Genomic DNA, 27,330 nt, shown 5'->3' on the forward strand with positions numbered 1-27,330 from the left:
ACCATCACATTTACATCCACCCACTGATCATTGCTCAAGTATTTTTCCCCAACAGCATGTACTTCAGCAAATATGATAAACATATTGCAATAATCTGGAATTAACATCAGTGCTGTCAAACAGTTATATTTGTGAATTTTTGCAGTGAAATGAAATTTAAAAGTGTCTTGTATGTAGATAAAAAGGATGCAAATGAGGATTTCTTTTGTTTTTTTCATCACAAGACTCACAGAAGCGCTCTGGAAGATGGGATTTCGGTAGTATTTGATTCAAAAATACTACCAGACAGAAATATTTAATATATCATGTTATGCAACTAAATATCAGTATTTCAAAAACTTACTTACTGAAATAAACATTAAACACTAGCGATGTAAAAGCAAACTTCTAAATAATGAGTTTTCTATGAAAAAACATGCAAAGAGTAGCCTACGTCACGTTAAATGCTCTGGCTTCTCCAAAGTGTCCATACTTCCCATGTAATTATACAAGAGGACTTAAAAGGCGTTAGAATTATGAATAGTCTGGCTTGTAATTATTTAAAATGTCTATTCTCTCCCCTTTATGAGCTTGATGAAGGACTGATGGTCTGAACACAGCATTAATTTAAATTGGATGGAGGGAATGATGAAGCAAACTCTGAAAAGTTAATAGGTTTTTACATGCTTTACTGAGAATGGAACTTGAAAGTAAGAGGTATAAACTAAGGGCACACCTCCTCAGAGAGCCTGAGCTGTCAGAAGTAAAAGAGAGAGCTGAATTATTCTGCTAGATTAATTTAATCTTCTAATGCACAAATTTGATAATGGTCAGCAATACAATTATTAATGGTCCTATTTTGAATGAGGCTTTTTAGTAGGACTGTACATCTGACATAAGATCAAGGTTAAAATGCAGGAAGGCTAAAGGGAACTCATCACAAATAAGGTGGAGAAAAATAACGGTATCCTATAGAGATTCAGGTTATAGACACAAGTTCTAATAGCGTATATGGTCAGGTGACAGAATACACTCAAAAGTACTGTGCACAATGCAGATGAATTTTCTTCCAAACATCTGTGCCACCTCTCTGACATATCAGAAAGATATATAACGCAACTGATATTGCTCACAATAAATCCGCATCACTGTAAATAGAACACACAAAGAAACCGATGCCTTTCTTCCCCTTCCACCTGAATGGGACAGCTTTTATCTGCTTTTTCATGGATTTGAACAGATTTTCTATAAAATGAGAAATCCTACTTCTTTGCTTCTTTTTCTATATTTTTCTAAACTATATGGGCACAAAACATCCCTATAGAACATAGAGACCAAGTTCAGAAGTGCAAACATACTTTTGATCTCTTTTTGAGACTTACATTCTTCCCCTTCTTTTTTATTTTATATAGATTTTTAGGATTTCCAATTCTTTCAGCCTTTCAACCCAAGAACTTTGATTATTCTCACTTTCTCCTGGACGTTCTCCAGCTGGTTTATGTCTGCACTGGAAGTGCAGTGCCCTGGACAGAGTACGCTAGCAGAAGCCTCACAAGTTGTAAGAGAACAAAAAGGATTATTTGATATAGCTTGCAACAGCTCTGATCTGCTTTGTCTGTTTTATCCCGGTATGCCTGCTGATTGGGGGGTTGCGGTTTTCTTTGTTGTGGTCCACCCGCTAACACCCCACACCCCCTCATACAACCTCATGCAATCTTCTATTACCTTATTTAGCTTTAATATGGATTTGTGGACAAACTAAAAAAAAAAAATTCATAAAATCCAATCTGTCTCAAACCAAATTACTGAGTCAAATTTTACCAAACTAAACTCTACAAAAAAGAGACATTTTATTGCAGGAAAAATAAAAGAGACCAAACCCGAACAAGTATTGGAAGTTAATTCTCTATTGGTCTTTGTTTATTTATTTATTTTTTTCTTTCTTTAAAAATAATTTTTCTATAGAAACATACAGCTGAATTCTACCCCTCAGTTGTGGAAGGATCTATTCTATCCCTTAAATTTAATGGTACTAAAAAGAGAGTCTCTTTTTATTCTGCTATGCTTACTTAGTCAGAATCAAATCCAATTATATTTTAAACTTAATTAAACACTTATTAAGGATATACACAAAATATAAAAAATTATGGATAGATAATACGAAGTCTATCTGATATTATGTAAAGCTCTGCAAAGTTCCATATTCTTGTAAAGCTGGTGTATCACACCATGTTGTCTTCAGTAATTTTGGTGATATAAAGTGCAAGTGCAAGGTCCTGCACCTGGGAGGAAGAATGCTAGGCACCAGTATAGGTTAGGGGTGGACCTGCTGGGAAGTAGCTCGGAGGAGAAGGATCTGCAGGTCCTAGTAGACAGTAAATTATCCATGGCCCAGCAATGTGCCCTTGTTGCCAAAAAGGCCAATGGAATCCTGGGCTGCATAGGGAAGAGTGTGGCCAGTAGGTCGAGGGAGGTCATTCTCCCCCTCTACTCTGCACTGGTGAGGCCACAACTGGAATACTGTGTCCGGTTTTGGGCTCCCCAGTTCAAGAGGGACAGGGAACTGCTGGAGCGAGTCCAGCGAAGGGCAACTAAGATGATTAAGGGCTTGGAGCATCTCCCTTATGAGGAAAGGCTGAGAGAGCTGGGACTCTTTAGCCTGGAGAAGAGAAGGTTGAGGGGAGACCTTATTATGGTGTACAAGTATCTAAAGGGTGGGTTGAAGGAGGATGGAGCCAGGCTCTTTTCAATGGTTCCCAGTGACAGGACGAGGGGCAATGGGCACAAGTTAGAACACAGGAAGTTCCGTTCAAATACACAGAAACACTTCTTTACGGTTCAGGTGCCAGAGCACTGGCACAGGCTGCCCAGGGAGGGGGTGGAGTCCCCTTCTCTGGAGATTTTCAAGTCCCGCCTGGATGCAGTCCTGAGCAATGTGCTCTGGGCAATCCTGCTCTGGCAGGGGAGTTGGGCTAGATGGTCTCTAGAGGTCCCTTCCAGCTCTGAAACTCTGTGATTCTGTGATATAGATGACAGCAATTAATTTGTGATATTGGCAAGAGATAAATTCAACGTGTTAACCATACTATTGGGAAAGAAGAAAAAGAAGAATATGGGTTTTTTTGGCAATGTCTTTTGACCTACATTTTCAATATTTTCTAGTTGAATGTAAATATAGCTTTGCTCTTTTATGAAGGGTAGCACACAGAAATTTTTTCAGATTCGGTTTATTGTTGCTGCAAATTATAAAAGGTAGAAGCAAGCCAACAGCAAAGCCTTGCAAGATATTATGAAAATTAATGGTATGTTGAAGAAAGGTACCTTGGGAGCTGAAAGAAAAAAACAAAAGCATAAAAAAGTCAGCAGGGTATTGTACTGATATAGAAGTTACTGCATTCCTGTGATGTTGGCATGGTTGCCATGTCAAAGAACAGTTAGTGCGGAATCTCAAAGCCATCAAAATGGACATTTTATTTTTTTCCCTGATATCATCAGATATTTTAAGACCTTTACAGCATTTTGGAATTAAATTCAGCTGTGGGCAATGTGTCTTGAATGTCTGCTTTTAGCATTAAAAATATGCTTTGCTGGTCACTGAAACTGCCACTGCCTTAGTCTTGCCATCTGAGAGATTAAGTTAAATGAAGCATGTATATCCTTCCAAAGCACTTAGAAATCTACTAAAGAAAAAAAAAAAAGCTTTATGAAAAAGCAACACTACTATACAAATATTATCAATTAAATACATATGGGTACAGTTTTTTCCTTCCCAAGAACAACCATCCACTCCTTGAAGTACCTACATTGCTAGGTGATGTGTACAAAGTTTGAGTGTCTGTATGTACCTCCAGTTTACGATAGCTTTGCTTAGCCCCTACTACCCTTTGCTCAGAACTTGAGACTGTCCAATTCCTCAGTCCTTAAAGGTGACTCCATCCAGGCCTCATATATTTCCTTTCCAAATAGTCTGAATGCCCTCTAAAGCATATACTGCTCCTAAACACTGTGATGTGTTACATTACTGGGTTGGGTTGGTTTTGGAAGTCAGGAAAGGAATTAAAAAAAAGAATCTATCATTTCTATTTAAACCTCCAGGAGCTCTGAAAGCATTCTTTGCTTTTTCAGCTTTTATCAGAGTGGCCCGTGGATTGGGATAACCAGTACCTGCACGAGTATCAACATTTACTGCTGTCCTTCAGATGAACCCTTGCTGTGTCTTCAGAATACCAGTGTGTACCTGGGGAAATGCATTATATCCTGTAGCTCTTTGTAGCTATGAGGCTCTGCGATCCCTGAGGTTTCTAATTCTTCCTATGGTTTTCCCTGCTGGACAAAGAGCTTCTCCCAAACACAACTGTCCGATTTAGAAACAGAGGACCAGATGACCTAACCAAGGGGGAAGATGGTGCTTCCAACCCGAAGGGAAGGGCTGTATTAATCCAGCCCATCCTTCAGGCGGACAAAGTTTCACTAAAAGCCAGTTAAAGATTTTGATGGTTTGGTTGGTTGCTTTTTTTTGTTGTGTTTTGTTTTCTCTTTAATAGGAATACATGAAAGTGACTGTCTCACACCAGGTAAAGCCTGAATTCTAGTGCCAGTGAAGACAAGTAACGAATATATCTCTATTGGAGTAACAATTCTGTAGCCACCCACCTCTTCTGTAAGCAATGGTTTACCCACTTTCAAAATGTGCCTGTGCACACAATTTCATGAATATTTCATATTTGTCTTTTCAATAACGTATTAAAAATACATCCGAACTGTATATAGAAATTTCACATTATAAAAATCATTATATCGCAGTTAGCAGAGATCCCAGTTGTACCTGGTTAATAACTTGACAGGCAAACTTCATTGCAATGTTAGTTAATTGTTGATGTATCCTATAATTGAGCTTCAGTGATAACCTGACATATTTTACAATATTTATGACTCAAAAAAACTTGGAAAAGTTTTCATAACTTGAATCCTAACCAACAAAGCAATTTAACTTTCTCTTAAGAAAATAATTTGTAGCTGTACTTTTCTTCATTTCTTTTTTTTTTTTTCACTTTGAAGCTTAAAAGACATCAAGAAAACAACAACATAAGGGTATAAATTGCACACAAAAGATCTTTTTTCCAACTCTAAACAGATGTTACTAGGATGAGCAAAAATGTAGTAGTGATTATGAATATACATAATGCATGAAATTTCTTGTATATATATATATGGTTTACAGGTCAATCTGTGCTATAAGTCTCCTGATAGCAAAAAATGAACAGATTAACAGCTCTAATTCAAGAAACTGAAATAGTTTACACTCACCGTACCATGATTTGACAATACCAAAACACCCATCACCCAGCCTTTGTATTAACATGGAAGTCAGAAATAATTTCATTTGCATGGAATTTATCCCATTTTCATGTTCATCACCTACTGTTTGTGCTGTGTATGAATAAATGCTAACACAGCCACAGCTAGTTTTGTCTCGGGAAGGTAGATGAAAAAATGCAGTGGTGCTGTTTTGAATTTTCACAGTAGTATCATGAAAATTGGCTAATACCAAAATCTACTTCAAAAGTAAAAGCTTTATGGAACAGTTCTAATTGCCTGGATGCTTTGGGGTTTAATCTCCTGAAATAAACATTTTATATTTTATCCTGAAGACTGTGCAATATTTCAGTTTCTCAGAGATTACTTTTTAATCTGTCTTCAACAAAAATAGTCCTTCTACCAGTATACCAAACACTCCAGTCTTTGTTCTGACTAAATAAATTACTTAAGAGACTCCAATAGTTAACGGGTAAAAGAGGCAACCAAGAGTAACAAGCTACAGAAGAAACAACTGAGCTGATCTCTGTGAGTAAAGTAGGTCTCCCTTGGGGAAGGAGACAGGGGCAGAGCACAAGGTACGATGAAATGAATACCTGAAAACTGAGAATAATGCAATATGAAGCGCTAATGGCGCCATCACGTTAAGAAGTCATCAAAGCAGCCAGTAGCCTAAATTCGCTCACAGCTCCACGTGGTGGAGCTGATTCCGCCAGTTGACAATTCCCTATTACTGTGGGGCTAGAATAACAGCATTATCTTTCTTTTCACCAGCTTATACCAAATTCTAAATGGAACGAGAAGAGAAAACCAGGTACAATCTGTAGCATTGTTTCCTATTCTTTTGCCAAAACTCAAAAGAAAGCTGCCCATTCCAAACAGCAGAGGGTACAGTCCTGTGACAGACCAAGCACCTTGCGGGAGTTGCTGAGTTCATTCAGCCAACACTGGAAGATGCTCAGTAGCTTGTAGACAAGGACAGCAAATGGTAACCCTATGTAAAGTGCAGGAAGGATGCTGTACTTCCACTACCTTCCTCCCATTTCCCATCCTCTCTTAAAAATGACTGCCTATGTGTGTAATAACAAAATCAAAAGACAGACAACATTATAAATGCTCACAAGGAAGAGGAAAGAACTCATGCCACTTGGCTAAGCGAAATAGAAGTACCCAACATACCTGAAAATCACTCACTAAGAATAAATAAATGATATGCTCCAATTCTGCACCACCACGTTGTTCTGTTCACTACAGGTTTTAAAACGTGTTACAAGGATGGTAATACGGCAGATCGTGTACTGAACAGCATAGAGAATTCGGTATTTCGATGAAAATCTTAAAACAAACATGAAAAGCAATCTGTAGAACATGTACAGCAGCAATTTCCCTTTGCAAAAAAGGCAGAAATCTACCACGTTATATTTAACATTATCAAATAAATGCTAACCCTTAACATATAATCTTAGCTGTCTATTATGGTATGTACAGTTCAGCCACGTCTGTAAACAGGTAAGAAACAGAATCAAGTTCAGATAATTAAAATTTTCTTGTAAGGTTAAAAAAAAATATCCAAAAATAAAGAAAAAACAGTAGAAAAATCACCATTAAACAAAATGTTTGCTAAGGAAAGTATTATCTCTTGAGCTACTAAAAGACTTCCCAGACAGATTTACTAGCTGTCAAAAAGACAAGACCCAAAAGACCACCACAACAAAAACAAATAATCCCAAACCACCACCTAAACCCAAACTAAAACCACATTCTTACTGACAATGAAAGGAAAGGACATTCTTGTAATCAAAAAAGCAGCAATTAAGGATTTCATTCCAGTAAGTTTAGAACTACGGGAATTAATGCTACATCACTGTCTGAACTAGTCATGCCAACAACAAAGAAATGAAACATTATAAGAAACCTAATGAAAAGGTCTAGGTAAATCACAGGATCTGGAAGAACATTGTAAATTTCTAGTGCCTATGTATTATTGTGATGGGACTCACCTAGGTACCGAAAAGAATTTTTTTTTTTTTTTTCGGTCTCCAGTAACGTCATAGTATGTGCACCTGTAATTACTTCATTTTCTTTCACAAAGATTTAAATACAATAACAACAATAATTTATTTAATTTTCAGCTAAAAGTTCTGCAACATTTGCTGCAATATTTGAAACAAATTTAAAAAAAAAAAGATTTGAAAAGAGTATTTCTCATGTTTTTGAGCTATTTCTTAGATCCCCATAGAGCAACATTCCTCAGTCTGAAAGGTCACAACTACAAATAAATCAAGACTGTCAAGAGCTAGAGCATCATGCTGATAAAAGAAATAAAACAATTTATGGACTTATACTTGTCACAACAAACCTTTGTCAGACTGTCATCTATCTAACATCAAACACTTTGTAGAACACCATTTTACTTTGCTTCTATTGTGAAATTACCTTTAAGTGTCCATTATGAACTTTCCAGTTATTGAAAAAATAAATCAAGTTTGGGGCATCTTTAATCAAGATAGTCTTTCATGTTGGTTATCTGTGTATTTTACTGCCAGTTCAACACGTAAGTGTCAGGCAAAAAAAGTTTATAACTGCTTTAGTAACTGATACAGGTATGCATAGTTGCTAGATGCTGTAAAATATTTATAACTGAGATTTTGTTTCCAGTGATCCTCAGAGAGAGGCTGTCAGAAAAGAAAATCTGGCTATGAACAATGCCAATAAATCAAGAATTCTTACTATTTTTCCACCATAGGCATTAGCATAACGCAGATGTTCTTGGTTTCTCAGCTTTTAATACTTGTCTTCCTGCCATCTGTCTTTACTGTTAAGAACGCATTTAGGTTTTTATACAAAATGAAATTTTATTACTAGAATTTTCTATTTGTTACTAGAATGCCCATTCTATTTCCACAAATAAAAAGTGATGGTAATGCATGAATTCTGCTTAACAAGATAATTATACACTGACTTTTCTAGCATGGATTTTCCTGATGTTCATTAGAAATATTGTATTTTCAGTAGTGTTTCCTGTCCTGAAGACAGAAATTATTCCAAAGATTTTCACTGAGTGTGTTGTAGGTTTTTACAATAAATCACACTACACGTTGTGGTATGTTATCATTAAAGCAATTATTCAAGGTAGTTCGTGAAGTCAGAATGAATAGCTGCTTTCACGATTTACATTTAAATGAAATCTAAAACTCCGTTCTCTGAAAACCTTTTCAATTTTCAATGCTTTCTCAGTCCCTCATAGTTAAGCTGAGCAGTAACAAAGTCAAGCTTCAGTACAGGTGATCTAGTTTTAATGTTTTAAGCACAAGTTCATTCTTCCTGTAAGTAGATGCAACTCTGTTCATAAATTTCTACTCATGTTGATGGTAACTACAATGGCATTTGTTATGCTGAGATCTAATTATTTTCATCGGAGTACAATTTTACTACATCTTAAGAGGTGAAGTTATTAAGTCTTTCAGACAGGATAATTGGAAATCCATTAGAAAACCCTTCACATTACACTCCCCATAATGTTTTTGTTTGGGTTTTTTTTTTAATTTTATAGCGATAAGCATTTACGGTATGAAATGTTTTGCAAAACTTTAGATTAATTGGACTTCTAAATCTATACTATTGACACACAGTCTTTGTAAGCGTAATTAACTTCTAGAAGACATAGGCAAAATAAACAGTTTTGAATCTATTGGACTAAAAGAAAACCAATTTTTTATTACTCCCTTAGATGTCTATGCAATAGAGGAACCTATTTTATATTCCATAATTCTTTTCTTTTAATAAGTTGCCTAATATTTCATTCAAACTTACCTCAGCCTTAACCTTTATTTTTTAAAGCTGTAATTGAATACTAAAATGCATTTTGGCTTACTCCTTAAGAACATGGAAAGAGGATACATGAGGGATCATCATTATCAATCTGCAGTTCTGACTATGAAAGTTGGAGTTATTCAAGAGTGTGAATACAGCTTGGGCTGGGGGACAAAGCTGGGACAGCCGCATAGAACTGGGGGACAAGCAAAGGATCTTACAGGGATCAGACTGCTCACCGGATCCCACAGACCTGCCAGGGTACGGAAATACCACAAGAGAAATGGAGAGCAAGTGCCTATTGGCCTGCTGAGATGTTGTCTGTCCAAGAAGCGTGGGTGATTTTTAAATCAGTCTTGACTGGATAAAGAGATAAATGCATTCATTCCATTTAGATGATTATATCCAATATATTTGTCAAAATAAGGGATAATATAAAAGATGAGACTCGGAATTCCACTTCGCGCTGGTATAAATAACGCTGCTCACCAGGCCATAGGTAAGGGACAGAAGCAGCTGCTTCGCTTGAACGGAGGAGCTGTTTCTAGGCTGGTCAGATATCAGGCAGGCTTTGTCTGTTATCAGATGTTAGCGCTTGATAAAACCTGCAGCTCCAGAAGACAGCGATTTTTGACAGAGAGAACTGTCAGAGGCGTTTACTAAGTCAGGTGTTGATAAGCTGGGACGGTGTGAAAAAAAAATTCAATTTAAACGGAATCCCTGCAGGACTCCAGGAAATGGATTTGCTACAAACGCTAGCGTGTCTTAGCAGGAGCGGAGTCTGCCTTGTGACTACAACCCGAGCCGAGAGACATTCAGACATCAGAAGCTCTGACGAAGTGAACGATCCAAATGCCCACAGCAAGTCAGATGAATATAGGGCGAGACATCTTTTGGATCTGATCTCGGGGAAAAGCAGGTGAGCACAGTTTTCTTTCTTTTTTAACTTCTTTGAGGATTTGTAACTGGGCTGCCTCACTCTGCTATTGCAAAAAACCCGACAGTAATATATATTAACCTGACTTGACCTAAACATGATTTCCCAGTAACTAGCGTTGAGATTTCCCATACCCAAAGGTAAGGCCTTGAACCTTGGTAAAGAGCCCAGGAGTTCCGGCAGCCCCCTCAGAAGCTGCGCATTCCTAGTTTGTGAGATTGCATCACAAGGATTTGCAGGGAGAAAAAATTTGTTTTGGTGACTTGGGATAGCTAGGAAAACTCTGGCATGCCTAGGGCAGCCGGAAGCACGCCTGAACTTTGGCAGCTTTGAGGGACTTTGACACACAAGACCAAAAAATACTACAAAGAAATAAGAGACCACTAGATCTTATAATATTTTGTTGACTCTGAAGTTCTTTTTCCTCGCCAAATATTATTTAATTACTGCATGGCAGCAAGAGGGAGTTCCCGTTGCAGAGCGGCTCGGCAATATCACCAGGATTAAAGGAGGGCAAATTCAGACTGAATGATCCTGGCCCCATTAGATTGGAAGCCACACCATGTCTGCCTGTTCTGTTGGCATCACAAACACTTGTTTCAACATCTGTTAAGAAAGGACCTTCACTTTTTAATTTTTGTGTGAAAGTATTTATCAAACGCACTTGACTGGGTGGTCTTTTTTCCTCTGGAATCAGTACAGCTTATGAACTGAATCAGTCGCAGGGAACGTGCTTTTGAAAATAAATAGTATTTTTCTTTAGGTAGGTAAAGAACCGCGTTACCAATTGCTGAGCAAGCTTTATGTTTTGGGCAAGGATGGTGAGTCATGCTGAACTGTTGTCTGGTGCCCTGCTGAGACAAAAGGAGACTTACTATCACTTGCCATCTTTGCCTTTATTGAAAATGTCTAACTGGAGAAAAAAATAATTCAGCATGTTGGTTTGCTTCTGTGCATCTTGGTGTTGAAACTGATATTTTCCAGATTCCAATTAAGTGCAGTATGGGAACGGATGCTTTGCAGTAACTTCTAGATGTCAAACAATCAAGAGAGATGACATCTCGTGGCAGAATTTATCATTCTTTTAAAATAATTTACATTTTACATTAAAAGGCTCAGTTTCTGGACACTTCTTTTGAACACCTTTTATCAGAAATATTGGCAATGATGGTAAGGAATTAGGTTATAGCCTCTGGTACGATTTTTGCTGAATATGCTGTAGGCTATAAGGCTTTATAGGGCTATAACTCACTTTAGAGTATTCTTTCAGATGCAGTTAATGATTAACCAGGCCATTAACAACAGGGCTAGAATACCATTAAAACAGAAGGTAAAAAAAAGGAAGCACTAATTTACTGAGAAGTATTAATTGTAAATTACCTTAGCACGTAGTCCTCTCATTTAAAATTATTATACCTTGATCACATTTCTAAGTAAGAAAATAATATAGTAAGACATGGCATACATGTGTATATTTTGCTTTGTCTTTTTAATCTTTCTTTTTCTGATAGAAACCAGTTAAGTTCATGAAACGCATAATTTTAAGAGAGAATTTTACACTCTATAGCCTGGTCAACCAGATATTAGTATGTTCTGCAAGAACTGTAAAAATCATCCTATAAAGTATGGCTGAGTCCTACAACTTAAATTGAATTGCATTACTCTGAAAATTACTGGTACTCACAATGTAGATTTTAATGCATGTTTTAGAAACAGCAATCATTTTAGCCATTTTAAAGATATGATCTCGTTCCTTTCTTTATTTGATGAAACAACTACTGAGTTTTTAACCTCATACTAGACTGTTTATGTAGCTTTATCAGGAATGAAAGTCATCATGTTCCTGTAGATAAAGATTTAATGTACTAATCTGAATTAAATAAGTAAAGCATTTTATGAGCAATTTATGGAACTTCTGTTTAGCTGAGATGCTTCATGGTAAGTGTTTCCGAAATTGAACTTGGTTTGACATGGGGATACTCAAAGCTTAAGAAGACATTAACAGTTACTGAAATTCACAACATAAGAGGGTTCGTATGAGTTACTATATTTGTCCTTCTTTCCCCATTAATCTTTTGTGCATCTGTGCGGGAGAGTGCATTGCTTATAAAGTATTTTTGCCAATCCACTACTAGTATACCCACAATCTTCTCTAGTACATACATTTCAAATATGGACAGGATGATCTTACAACACGACCTCATATAAAATGTTCATTTATTACGCCTCATGCAAACCTTCACATCTTTGAGGAATCACACACCTGAATTACAGATAAGCATAATGGACTTGTGGTGCCTTTCTCTTGTCACATACTATGACAAACACATTTATTTGAGACATTTTAAGAACAGATGTGAGGCTATTTCCAGTTAAGGTACACAATTTCTATGCACCTGTCTTTTCTGCTTCCTTTCTCTAGAAACCAAAGTTTTCCTGACAAGTTTCTTCCAGTGGATAGTATGTTTTGGCTGGTGAAAACATACAATAGTCTTCAGGTTTGCAGAATGCTTTTATCCCAATGCAAGATGACAACGAGGCCTAAGGAAAACTCACTGACATAGAAATGTCTGTCTGGATGTTCTAAACTTTCCTAATTTAAATTTTATTAAAACAGGTGGATTCATGTGAAATAGTTGTGATTTAGACAAATAAAACTCATTAAGTGGAAACAAGATTTGCAGTAATTTGTCCATCACCAATTCTAACTGGGGTAGGTATCATGGGGAGATTTTTCATAGAAAACCAATAGATCCACAAGATACATTTTATCTTTGAAGATATGCAATAGTTCCTTTTTCAGATAAGAGTCTCTAATGAAAGTTACCCTAACAATACAAAAACTAACTGGTTTAGCAAGAAAATACGAACTCAGAAGTTTTAGATGAACATGAATTACTCTTCCTGCCAGGCATCTATTATCTGGTTTCACACTTGCAATTTTGGCTGCAAAACCTGGCTAGGGGGATGGCCTGGTATAAGCAACACATAATTAAGAGACAGCTCAAAAAACTAATGTTTGCTAGTGTATTTTAAAGACCAAAGCGCACTTTAAATATTTCTCACAGTCTCTGAGTAACACATTATCTTACCAGGTACACAATCACTTGCTTACAGTTTTATCAAATGTATACTAGTACTTATATCACCGCAACTAAGTTACTATTGCAACATTAACTTTGCATTTGACTCACTAATCAGAGACACTAATTTAACAGAAGTACTGTATCTTTGCTTTCCAGCCTAGTCAACAAATTAAATTACTAGAGTTTTCCTTTACAATAAGACTTTCAGTTCACTTACGCAAAGGAAGCGATAGAGATGTTAATTGAAAAGTTGTGCAGACTAGTGGAAATGGCTTTAAATTGGAATTCAAGGTACCTAGGTTAAATTCAGTTTGCTTTTGCCAAACCATTTAACTATTCCCCACAACCTTTCAACTTTTTGTTCAAACTGGCCTTGCAAATCATACCAGATTTCAGCGGCGGGCTTTAAACCATACCATCATATACACAAAAGCATCTTTTTGCTCTATGACCTTTGTAAAGTTCCATTTTTGTAAAGCTTCCTTCACAGGGAAAGGGAAAACTGACTTTTATGTTTCACTTACCTGTTTCAGGGCAGAAACGGAGAGTTGCAGTGAGGTTGTAACTCAGCAAAATCAGGGATGAGCAGAGCAAGAAAGGGCTAGTATCTCCTAAATATGAGAAAGCCTCTGTTTAATTTTCCCCTCCGGTTTTGCCAGCTTTTGCTGCTAAGGACCCTCACATCTGATAGAGGAAAAGGACAAGCAATTGCTCCCTGTGCCAGACTGATTTACAGAAAGAGACTAAATGTGTCAGCTGTTTCCTGAAAATTGGAAGCTCTTGGGCCCCAAGCTAGGCCAGCTGTAGCTAATTTAAGGAGTCATGAGTGCACAAAAGCAGGAACTGCTGCTCTAAATGGTGGACATATGGGATTCAAATCTCAGGCACTGAAGTTGCTGGGCTACTGGATTTTGCTGCACAAGCAGGTGCACCTTCACTGATTTGGGAACTATTTTTTGCTTTCTCCGGTAATGAATTTGTCCCAGGCTGCCTCAGTGCACCTGAGCTTTGGGAAACCATAAACCATGTTTATTTGTTCTGCATATGCTGATAAATTGCATGCCTCCTTATGTCCTGGCTCATCCCTTCGCATGCCTACTTCAGTTGGTCAGTGACACGTTATAAGCAAGACGATTTCCCAACAGCCTCATCGCATAACAACAGATCGGCTTTCCAACTCAATTGCAACTTGCGCTATATGAGCAATTCAACTTTGTACTGTGCTTCAATATCAAACTTTAGCAGAATATAACATACTGGTAGGCGCTTGCGGTTTGTTTTTGGTTTTGTTTTGTTTTGTTTTTTTTTTTTCAATGTTTGCAAGTCAAATATACAAAGTTTGTCTTTGAAAATATGAGACTACTTTTTTCTTTTTCACCTTGCATTGATCAGGCTGACCTCACCCCAAATTCTTCAGCTTCTGCGTTTTTTAATAACCTGTGATTTATAAAAAGAGTTTTCTGACGGATGTTCTCATTCCTTTGTAAAGCTGATTCAGACTCATTGTAAATCACATCTAAGATGTGCGAACCCTTCCTCTCCTTACAACCCTCAGTATAAAATGGTGGGTTTTAATTATTTTTTTTTTTTACTTTGTAAGAAGCTTTCAGTCTGAATGACACCTTATTCTAATCACTGACCTGCAGCAAGAAAGACTTTCTTGTAGTTCTCAAAAGTCTGACATTTAATCCTTTCATTGCCTGGTTTCCACTGACAAGCTGCTAAATGCACGCAACGATGCCCCGGCCAAATAAAGCCAGTGTGCCCACCATGACACTAAGTCACAGAGCAGAAGGTCAGGTACCATTCTGAATTTTAGTCATGAAATGACAGCGATGAATCATTAGCTACTCAAAAATGCATATCGCTGGGATCCACAAAGGTAACCCTGACTTCAAATGACATTATTATCAATGTTCTGCTTTTGGAAGCTTGCCTGAAAAAGATGATGCAATAAAAAAATCCTTCGTGTAATTACTAGAGTGCACTGATGGGTGAGCATATGCTAATTTACATTTACATCTTTGATTTATACATTTCTTAAGTCATATATCTGGAGAAAACATTCAACATTTTTCAGAAAAATATTTGAGCAGTCATGTAAAAGAAAACTACCTATTTTTGTTGTCTTATAGCTTATTCATAATATTATCCGTATTCAAATATATTTCTGTAACAGACCAAAGTGTAAGCCATTGAATAATACATTACAGTTAATTCAGTTAATATCTACTTGACATTATCGGGCTGAAATTATTGCTATTATTGTTTATATGTGCCCTGAATCTGCATAACGCAACCTGCAAAATCTCATACTGTCATAGTCAGAGATTTTGTTTGAAGAATCCAGACTTTTGGTAGGCTCCAGATGCGTGTGAAGGTGGTTCTGAATAACGTGGTATATATGCAAGATGCGGTGCAATGACGTACAGAGATACTACCAGCATACTTCTTAAAGCACTGGTAAGGAGATGTACCCTGACTTGCAGGGACTGCCTGCAGTACCATATTGGTGAAACTATCTTGCTTTCGGGACCACAGCTGGAAAACGACCAGCTGTCTTGTATATCTCTCTGACAGGTTGTTCTGGACAGAGAATAACATCAGGTTCCTGTGGAACAATTTTTCCATCTTGATCACCGCCTACCCTAAATCACCAATTGGGTAATACCTGGGTGAGAGGTTGAAATTAATTCAAAACTAAGGAAAATGATTATAAAAAATGAAAACCAACCCATAACTTCTATTAAGACAGCATCTTCTGTTAATCAGATGCACAAGACTAAACCAGTATTTTTTTCTGAGGCCAATCACTGCTTTCTGAGACAATTTCTGTCCACAATTTAGGAATTAGCATAGAATCATAAGATCATAGAGTAGTTTGGGTAGTAGGTTTGAGTAGAGGGGACCTTTAAAGGTCATCTAGCCCAATTCCCCCCCCTCCCCCCCCAATGAGCAGGGACATCTTCAACTAGATCAGGTTGCTCAGAGCCCTGACCAGCCTGACCTTGAATGATTCCAGGGATGGGGCATCCACTACCTCTCTGGCCAACCTGTTCTGATGTTTCACCAGCCACATTGTGAAAAATGTCTTCCTTCTACCTAGTCTAAATCTACCCTCTTGGAGTTTAAAACTATTACCCTTTGTCCTATTGCAACAGGCTCTGCTAAAAAGTTTGTCCCCATCTTTCCTGTAGGCCCCCTTTAAGTACTGGGTCTCCCCAGAGCCTTCTCTTCTCCAGAAGAGTTCAGGTTCCTCAGGTGGTCACGAACCTGATCTTCTCTTACAGTGGGAGAGGCTTTCATCCCTCAGTCCCCATCTTGCGGTCCACCCACTCCAGAGGTGTGGGAAGAGAGGTTGTCACTGAAGACTGAGGGAAAATTTGAGTTGAGTACCTCTACCTTCTCCTTGTCCGTTGTTCCAGTTTACCGGTCTTGCTCATCAGCATGGACCAGAGTGATCCTTCTCAACAATCAGTTTTGAAAGGTGAGAGAGTTGATTAGGTTGGATGTGACAAAGCAGTGCCGGCTTGCCTCTGGTGTAATAAAATGTTCCTGACATATACCAGCTCATATAGATGCGGTTACTGTGTCCAGTGCAACAGCCGTTTTCTTGTCAACCTTTTCCATTTACATGAATGGAAATATACAGCACAGATGCTCTGGAGCATAGGGCTCTTCTAGCGGTTTTCTACATGCACGTTAAGGGACTGGCTATAAATATAACCCTGTGCATAGCTGGCACCATGAGATGTTCAGAGGCTGCAGCTATCCACACGAGTTACAAAAACTGTCTGAGAGCAGCTGAGACCTTATCTCTGGTCTCAGGGTTAATGTATACAATAACCACGTGATTTCATCGAGCCCTGTTCCTCAGCTCTGTAGTATATGAAAAGTATAGACTAAAAAGTATCGTCAAAGTGGGGTTAAAGGCTGCTTTGTGTTCATCAGTTAGAATTATTCAGTTGATTTGATAGTTAAGAAAATGAAAGTTCAGAAGCATTCATAACTGTATGATCTAAATTTACCTGCTGCCAGCTTCATCCCAACACTCATGTGACACAGCGCTCTGCTGAGAGATGCTCTTACACTTTAACAGAAGTTTTCCGTGGATGTCTCCCATTTTAATACCGAAAATGGTTGACTATTATTTCACTCCTGTGCGTTCATGAACTCACAGGTCATAGTAATATAGCTGTAGCAATTTAACGTCTTAGAAATCAAAGGATTTCAGTGTGCACATAATCCGCATTCTAGGGCCAAACATTGCCAACAGGAGACTTGTAAACTGAGATAACGTAATATTATCTCTCATGTTCCTTTGTAGTCAAATCTCAAAAGAGAGGAGGTACGCTTATGTAATCTCCTAGTCACTATCAGGGAAGTTCTACAGGGTCAGTTTAGGAAGAAAATCAGAGACTAAGTGCAAAGTCGATTGTTTTTTAGAATGGAGAAAAAAGATTTCCACAAAATACTCTGCTGTAGTCAGTTGGAAGCGGTAATAGCAAAATCCTACAGAAGAGCTGCTGTAGATAACTTTTAATGCAATGTTTATGTATATATATATACTATATATACATTGTAGTTCTTAATTGTGATAAAAGAGCTATTTTGGTTCTATTTTGTAACTAAAACACAAGCATCTAATTCTGTCCACCCTATAAAATATCTTTAAAGAAGCTTAAGTTTGGGTTGAAGCTGAGCTACAGGACACAATTCCAAGTGGCACAAAATATTTCTGCGTGGGATTTACCCGAAGATGGTTCGCTCACTGTGATTGTCACAGTTTAGCAAGGATCCAAAAGAAAAAGGCGGACAGGCATCCACAAACAACAGTGATATCGTTCAGTGAGCTGAGATCCCACATTAGCGCTTCACAGGATCTGAGATGCTGCGATTGCTTGGTTTGTTCATGGTTTACTACATAAGGCTAAAAGTCACGTTCTGTTTAAAAAGGATGTTTCTGAGCACTGGAGGAGAAAGTTTCCTTGCTCGCAGGCTTGGCTGCAACAGGGCAGGAAAAGGAGAGTCCGTGCCTGAAGGTTTTTGAAAACCTCTTTTTAGAGCTGGTCAGAGGTGGAGGGATGAGTGCGAGGCGGAGGGTGAGTGTGAGTGAGCAGGCACCTTGCCTGTGGCAGAGGAGAGGTCCCTAACCCAGCAACAGCACACAGAATTTTTCCTAAGGACCCAGAGGGAATGAAACAGGAGTTTGCATCCAGGAACACACTGAAACCTGCAGGGCAGAGTGAAAACTTGTGTATGAACCATCTAGAATTGCATTGTCTTTTAGCAGATCGATTTTTTTCTTCTCTGCTTTCAGAGCTACTTTATTTCTGTTTGTTTTCTAGTAAAGCATAGCTCGGAAAACTAGAGAGTTTTTGGTGTGCTCAGTTTGAAAGAAGATGGTGCAGTCTCTTCAAAGCTCTGACCAACACAAGGGTTTGTCAGACGAGCAACACAGATTAAAAATCAAACCAGTGTCTAAAATTGAGTTAGATGCTCTCAGTGACTGCTAGAAAGAATGTTAATCACAATTTTTATTAAACAACATCAGTAGTTTCAATCTGTTTGGTATTTTTTTTTTGTCTGCCGCAATGATGTTGGGATGATGCGTTTCTCCCGTTTGATGGATATCGAGAAGCCACTAACCTTGTAATCACTTCACAGAGAAAGAGACATCCTGAATCTCTGGTCATCTATTGTAGCTTAAGTTGAGATTAATTCTCAACTTTTAAAAATTGGGCGATTGCAGGCGAACTTGTACTGTTGGTCTTGCTGTGGTTGCCCTGCCCGCCCCGGCTTTGCAGTATGTTTGCTTTATAATGCTGTCAAATCTAGCTGTCTTAGCCAGTAACAGATTCATTCTAAAAACCAAGAGAAGAAGATGAGGCTATCATATGAAAATGTCAAGGAACAAATATTTTGATAAGGGCGCTAAATGGAAGTTTAATAAAAGTCAGTCTGCAATACAGGTTGTAGCTCCTCTCCGGAACGCCCCAGCCCCGTGAGAGCCCCGTCCCACGGCAGACTGAGATGCTGAGCGGAGATCACTGTGCTTTCCAAACCTGCCGCTAAATGAATAACTGTCCGTCACAGCTGTCTTGTCTCAATCTGATTAAAGTCTGCTGCATGAGGATCAAAGGCCTTCTAATATCCTCTAAAAACAACAAAATCGCCCAACAGAGAATTTTAATCACTTTTAGACTAAATAAAAACTTTAGAGAAGCTGTTTCCAAAATATATTTCCATTTATCTAAGCAGGATTTTTGAGCACTGTCTGCAGACACCAAAAGAAAGGCTCATAATTTGTTTTTCTGGGCTCTGTTCAATAGGCCATGTGCGTAACTTTCCATGATATGTAAAACCGGCACTACATTCTGGTTTGCTGAAGAATGTATTTGGAGGCAATGTCAGTCACCTGGTAATTTTAAAAAAATTTAAAAAATTTAAAAAATCTCAAAGCAACTGAACAACAAAAAGAAATAAAAAGCTTGAAAAACTCAACCTCCCTGCTTACTTATTTAGACACCATCTCCCTGCAGAACAAAGCATTCTGTAGTTTTTATTTCATTATCTAGTGATTTAATTAGAGATTAATAAAGTTCGTACGGCTCTGCTTGCCTTCTCCAGAAGTCCATCCACAGGGTAGACTAAACCCGGGCACCTCATCTCCCTCTGGTTACTCACGGGGAGAGAGAAGTCTCTTCTCGTCAGCGGTGGGGAGATCTTTCAGACCTCGTACTGCTGTTGCTGGGATTGCTCCTGGTGTTTTCTCTCCTTGCTCGCCAACCCCTGCTACCTCCGGAGGGAAAAGACACTCCGAGCATTCCTCTGGGAAAGAAAAAAATAAACAATTCAAAGAAACTGGTGACACTTTTTTCGTATTTCCTTCTCAGATCCTTCAGATCCTTTTTTTTTTATTTTTAAGCACTGCTAATCTTACAGGTTGAGGAGGGAAGGATACTTTTTCTCATTTGTGTGACAGACAGCTGGCCTAATCAGACAGGTTATGGCAGAGATGACTATAATTGAACACATATAAATTAATAAGGTGAATCTGTACTCTTGCATCAACCACCAAAGCTCAAATTTATAGCTATACCGAGCAAGCAATAGAGAAGCAGCACACCTCCGAAAAACAGCAGCTGTGAGGACAGGAGTCATGGCCACTCGCTACTGTTTTGTTTCTGTGCTGGATTTCTTCAGACTGAATCCTGAAGACCTTTCAACCTTTCTACCCATCTTTATGATACAGTGATGAGTGGCGCAGAAAAGGGAAGTGTGTAGTGCTAAAACAGGGCTACACAGCATCGCTAGGGATGAAAAATAAGTAACTGAAGCTCACCAAAGAAGTTTTAAGTTAAAATATGACCAAGACAGGTGGGCTCACACTTCTACTCCAGCAAAAAAAACATACGTTTATGTCCCATCTTGAAAAAAAATCGCAGTAAACCCTGTGTCCTGCCACATTCACGTTAGTGTAGTGGCGCAGCCCTGACAGGCTGAAGTATACCCACCAAATCAGCAATGTGACTTCTTTCGGCAATATGGATTCTTTCTTGCAGCGCTGGTGTCTGACCCTGTTACCTACATGAGATGTAACTCAGTAGCTGAGGCACCAGCTACTTTGTCACCTGTTGGAAAAATAAATCAGCTATAGCGGAACAAATCAAAATATCAACATTTATTTTACTGTGGACCAAAGAACGATCCATGAATACCAGGAATGCAAAAAAGATCGGATTTCTAAACGTATACAGCATACATATACTTAAATAATGGTTTTGTGTAAATATCAGCACCTTGTATTTTGCTGTATTTGTATGTTGTGGAGGAAAAAGGAAAAAAAAAAAAACTTCAGAAGGGAGAAAAATAACTGCAATACAAAAATAATATGCAGAATTCATATGGGATTCTGAAAATATTTTATGCAAATGTTCAATCAAAATTCTTTCACTTTGCATCAAACAGCTCTGTGGTCATGCTGCTCTTTGTACTGCAGTACCGCTGAACTAGTCAAAACATTACAGCCTCGAAAATAATAATACTTCATTGTCCTGACTGATTTTGATCATCACGCATTTCTTGAACATTTATCAGAAGGTTAGGTGCTTTCTCTTTATTTCTTCCTCAGATTGGTTGTTTCAGATCCCTTTACTGAAAAGCGATACCGTTAGGATGGGCAAGAAATTGTGAAGGCTGTGATCAGGATGAGTGCCACTCGTGTCTTTGAAAGGGCAATCATACTATTTGCAACCAGTTGTCCCAGAACAGAAAACTGCATCGCTACTGACTCACTAAAATAAAGGATTATCGTACTTCAGTGCTGCTGGGGCACCTACCAACTTTCTTCAGGACTTAGCTGAAATGCAATGCTATAATTGATGGAGGTTTGGCCCCAAATTACTCTGCTTTTTACACCTTGCAAAGTGTAGCCCTTGGTTTGGTCACAGCTGTATCACCTTCTGCCATTTGTGAGATGCATTCAAATTTCGTTGGCTAATTAAGTTAAAAATCCTTTCGAAAACGTTATCACAGCTTTCAAAAACTTCTGCAACCCATCCTCCATTTTTCAGAGAAGAGAGAGGGCTGGAAAAATGAAGTGCAAAACCTTTTTCCCAAGAAGATGCTGCCTCCTGGCACAGCTCTTCAGAATCTGTCTGCTCTGTAAAATAAACAGTTTTTAAAAAAATCTCTATTTGAAGTCCATCTTCCTTCCCCACCCCACTCAGGTCTTAGAAATCCCCGCCTCAATTCACTCATCAGAAAATATCTATAAATCTATATAATTTATCCCATAGAGTATGGAGCCTCACACTGGAGAAGTTACTGTACAAAATGAATAATGTATAAATAATATTACTTCTGGATGAAAAATGTCATTGTTACAGGTAGAATTAGTGACCGACTTGAATTTCTGCAATTGTACGTGGTCTAAGATTTCCTTTTTATTTGGAATCTCGCAGACTTGTCTTTTTTCCTGTATTGTGTCTGCGCAACCGCAACATCTCCTGCAGAATCTTAGAGCTTTTATCCAGCTTTCATATTTGTACTCATTTTTAACCTGACACCTTGAACCGTTAGCTGTCTTTCGAGATCCAGTGGGTTCCCACGGGACCGTTCACTGATGAATAAAAAGCTGAACTTGGATGTGACCTCTAGGCCTCTTCTTCATTTTCCAGCTTGTTAGCAGATTGTTCGTCTGCAGTTTGCTACCAGACAGAAGCTGCAGATCTATTTTGTGCTTTACTTTTCTTCCCATGTGGTACCATTTATCTATTATTTCTTTTCGGAAAAAAAAAAAAAAAAAGAAAAAAAAAGAAATTCTGCTTTAACAATACATCTTGCCTGGAAATCTGTGTGTGAATTACATGTTTTATGGAAATGCTTGCAGAAATTATATTGCCAGATCATACCTGAGAGAGAAAAAGAGAGAGGGCAAGATTTTTTGAACAGGTAAACGAGTGCTATTCTGATTTTGATATTTGTTGTATGTATAAATATTTTTCTGTCCCTAGATAAGCATTGTGACTTGACTTCTTTTTTTTTAAACAAATATACATTAGTAGAGACAAGCCTGGGATTTTGTTTTCTTCTGGGTTTAGATAAAAATGCAAATGAAGCCAAAATGGATTTTGCTTTTGAGGGAGAAGGTAATATGGCAATATATTGCGGTTATTCCCGGGTGGCACATATACAGTTGAGTAGCAGAGTTTTTTTCCCCTCCCTGTCTTAAATTAAAAAGTTCCAAGAACTGGCAGCTAAAAATCCCAGTTTCTTATATGACTGTGCTGTTCAGATAACTTTGTCCTGAAAAGATCTGTGAGGTGGTCATAGCTCATGTACTGTACATTGTTCCTTTCCCCCCCTCCCCTTTATCTGGGGCAAAAGTCAACTCTGAAGGAAGCAGTTCAACTGGGACAAGAGTCTCTCACGCTCTAAAATACCGGAGTTGTGGTTGGAAGTCCCACTGTAGTCCTTTCTATTTTTTAAGCTTTGCAATTTCTTTGACCTCATAGGCTACAAAGAAATAATTTGTGAAATCAGGTTTACTTCTTTTCATCTCAAATTTCAAGTCAAAGGGCCTGAAAAACATCCGTGTCATGAAATCTGCCCCAAAGGCGCAGCTTCCAGCTGCAGGCAGAATCGGATATTGTGTGTTGCGTAAGAATAGGGAGATTTTATGCATTATTCCAAACTTGAAGTTACTTTTGAACTTGGTTCAGCAGGTAGACAAAGCTTCAGGAAATGTTTGAGGTTTTTCATATTAAATCCAGATCTGGTCCTCTATATATCCAGTTATCTCCAATAACTGAAACCTTCTTTTTAGTCAAATATCTTTCCATGGAAATCATTATTACAAATAAAGAATTTTCATTTCATTGGTGGCTTCGAAGGATGAAAGTTCTGCAAAATAGACAGTTAGGTAAATAGGCGGGAAAAACCCCACCCAACATACACACACGCAGCTTTTTTATAAATGTTAAAAGCTTTTTTCAGATAAACCTCCCTTATCACTGATCCATTCCAAGTGAGTCACAGACATTCGTTTTCCACAGTTTCTAATTGTTTTTTAAATATTTTTTTTCAAAACAAGTATAAAATGTCCATAGACAAAGCCATGCAAACAAATACATACAAATGTAACGTTTTTTAAAACTTTATATCTTTCAACAATTTGAATTTCAAAAAGCATTTGAACTTGCCATTCTGCCTTTTTTCCACTATCAAAAATAATGTAACAAAAAAAAAGTAATCTTTTTGCCCTCGTACTTCTCTGGAGGTCACTGTTCGTTTGTTTTTTTCAAATGTTCCAGGTGATTCTTTGAAGACTGCATTGGTCCCTTAAATATGTGGTTTTCATAAAGCTTGGTAGATGCCAGAGGCTTACCCAGCATCACTGTGCTTTCATACCTGGAAAGCCTCCAGGATCCTCTCCATTTTGATAATACACTGAGAAATCTTGTCTATAATGTTTGCTATTTTCTCCAAATTTCCATAAAGACATCATTTCAGACTACATTTCACATGGCAGTTGGAAAGATGTAGATGACCTCATCAGCTTTAAGCATTTTAAACACGTACATTAGGACCCCATGTTTGCTCTATAGTTAGTGAAGAAAAACTAGCTCCTAAGTCAGGTTTTCATTATCACTTTCTTTGTGGTAGTGAACAGAACTCAGAAAAAGTCATTGAAAATACTCACAATGTAAAATAGTAGGAAAAAAGTCAAGGAAAAAATGAAGGACTGAAGCAACACACTCATCTACTGAGAGGAAAGCTAAATAGTAATTTATTTCTTTCTTTCAGGGAATTAATAGGCAATATAATGGAGATTAGTCAGAATTTTAGCTTAGAACTATGGCAAGAGTGCAAGAGCGAACATTGCAAGCCAAAGCCAAATTAGTTTAAAATAAATAAATACATATTTTTAAAAGTTATGTAATCCTTAAAAGAAAAATACCTGTCTTTAGTATTTTTTCATTTGAACTCTTTAAATCAAGATTAAATATAATTTAAAAATTGAAATTATTAGCAGAAAGCACGAAAATAATCATAATTGTCACTTTTAACCTCTAGTTCTATTCATAGATGCAAGATTTCCCTCTGAAAACACTTGCTTTGGCTGAATTACGTTTTCTTTACATTAAAATTGAAAATGAAAATGATTAGTAACAGAGTGAGACAATATAAACTGAAACAAAATGTTTCTACTTAATCACTTTCAAACCAATCCATCAAGCTTCACACAGCTTTAATAGTCTCAAAGCAAGGTGGTTTGCCTTTTTTTCTACGCACGTTTCTTTTCAGCTAGGCTGCCTTATGTAGTGGCACAAATCTCGCAGGAGATCATTCACCTGTCTTTCCTGTCAAATTACATTGCAGAGTCAACAGTAGCCAATGAAGTGTGATATTTCGTGCTAGACTTTTAGTTTCTGTTAAATCTGGTCAGCGGATTATCTCCCGTAATTCAAAGTGTTTTACACAATGAAGCATTTAAATACTGCAAAAACAGGCTAAAAATGTGAATTTAACATGATCATGGTCACTCTGATTGTTTATAAAATAAGCAAGAATATTTCAAGACTAGATTTTAAGAACAGCTTAGTGGAAAGAAGCTGAGAATTCACAAGTAAATCTAGTAGACTTTCATCAGAAAAATACGGTTGCTGTTCTCCATCCCATGACTCCTGAAATCAGTGGGGAGGTTTCTCTTGTTGATCCACTATTACTCCAACGAAATCTTTCATGCTACCGTATACAAGCTAGCCTTGACAGCCCCAGACAAGATACAGCACTCTATTTTAGGTTTATAACTGGTGCCTGGGCAAGTCTATCCCCAGATACTGTTCCTCTCCAGAATTACTGTGCCCCAAGCCTTGCGTAATTTCCCACCTGGTATATACAGTTCCTTCATCTACCTGTTTGGCATAAAATAAAGTAAGACTATATAGCAGTAGGCGACTCTCTTCTGAAAGGTACGGAGGCACCTATTTGCCGACCTGATGCACTCTGTAAAGAGGTGTGCTGCTTACTGGGGGGCTCATATCAGGGATGTCACCGAGAGACTATGAAGCCTTGTACAGTCCACTGACTTTTATCTGCTGCTATTGTTTCACGTGAGCACCAGTGATACCACCAGGAGCAAACTGAGGAGGCTCAAGAAGGACTACAGAGCTCTGGGAGCGGCGGCAAAGGACTCTGGCGTGCAGGTAGTTTTTTCATCAGTCCTACCGGTCAAAGGGAAGGGGCCAGTCGAATCTGGCAAGTCAACAAATTGTTACCAGACTGGTGCCGCAGCCAGGGGTTTGGCTACTTAGACCATAGGACTCGCTTTGAGAAACCAGTCTACTGGGGGCTGATGGGGTCCATCTGTCAGAGAAAGGGAAGAGCATCTTCAGTCATAGGCTTGCCAAGCTTGTGAAGAGGCCTTTAAACTCGAGTTGCTGAGGGAGGGGAACCTCAATCCATTCCACTCCTACTGATGCCAGTGCCAGCAATAGATGCCCAGAGCCTGGAGAAGGATCACAGGTTAACAGGAGAGTGCCTGGAGTGCAGCACAAAGGAATTCCAGACACTCCAGCCAGTAAGTCAGCTTCATTGAGGGCCCAACTTAAATGCAGGGGACCCTCTATGTGAATGAACATCTGGAGTGCATGGAACTCTGCCTGGAAATGGATGAGGAGCAAACTCAGAGCTTATGGATAGGGATTAAAGGGAAGGCAGGGACAGGAAGACTGAGCAAATGAGGCCCACGATAGACAGATAGGAGCAGTGTCATCTTCACAAGCCCTGATTCTCATGGAGGACTTGCATCACCCCAATATCTGTTGGAGGAACAACACAGCAGGGCATAAGCAATCCAGGAGGTTCCTGGAATGTGTTGATGATAACTTCCTCCTCCAAGTGATAGAGGAGCCAACGAGGAGAGGTGCTATGCTGGACTTTGTTCTCACCAACGAGGAAGACCTAGAGGGGAATGTGAAGCTCAAGGGCACCCTTGGCTGCAGTGACCATGAAATGGTGGAGTTCAAGATCCTTAGGGCAGTGAGGAAGGTGCACAGCATGCTCACTACCCTGGACTCCAGGAGAGCAGACTTTGGCCTCTTTAGGGATCTGCTTGGCAGAGTACCATGGGATAAAGCCCTGGAGGGGAGAAAGGCCCAAGAAAGCTGGCTAATATTCAAGGATCACAGAATCACAGAATTATCAGAGTTGGAAGGGACCTCTAGAGACCATCTAGTCCAACTCCCCTGCCAAAGCAGGATTGCCCAGAGCACATAGGACTGCATCCAGGCGGGTCTTGAAAATCTCCAGAGAAGGGGACTCCACCGCCTCCCTGGGCAGCCTGTGCCAGTGCTCTGGCACCTGAACCGTAAAGAAGTGTTTCCGTGTATTTGAACGGAACTTCCTGTGTTCTAACTTGTGCCCATTGCCCCTCGTCCTGTCACTGGGAACCATTGAAAAGAGCCTGGCTCCATCCTCCTTCAACCCACCCTTTAGATCACCTCCTCCAAGCTCAGGAGCGATGCATCCCAACAGAGAGCAAGTTGGGCTTCCACTAGGGGGCCTGCATGAACAAACTCAGACAGAAAAAGGAAGCCTACAGACAGTGGAAGCAAGGACAGGTAGCCTGGGAATACAGAGAAATTGCCTGAGCAGCCAGGGGTCAAGTTAGGAAAGCTAAATCCCAGATAG

Source organism: Vanellus vanellus (assembly GCF_965231255.1).
Source record: "Vanellus vanellus genome assembly, chromosome: 4".
Taxonomy (NCBI): Eukaryota; Metazoa; Chordata; class Aves; order Charadriiformes; family Charadriidae; genus Vanellus; species Vanellus vanellus.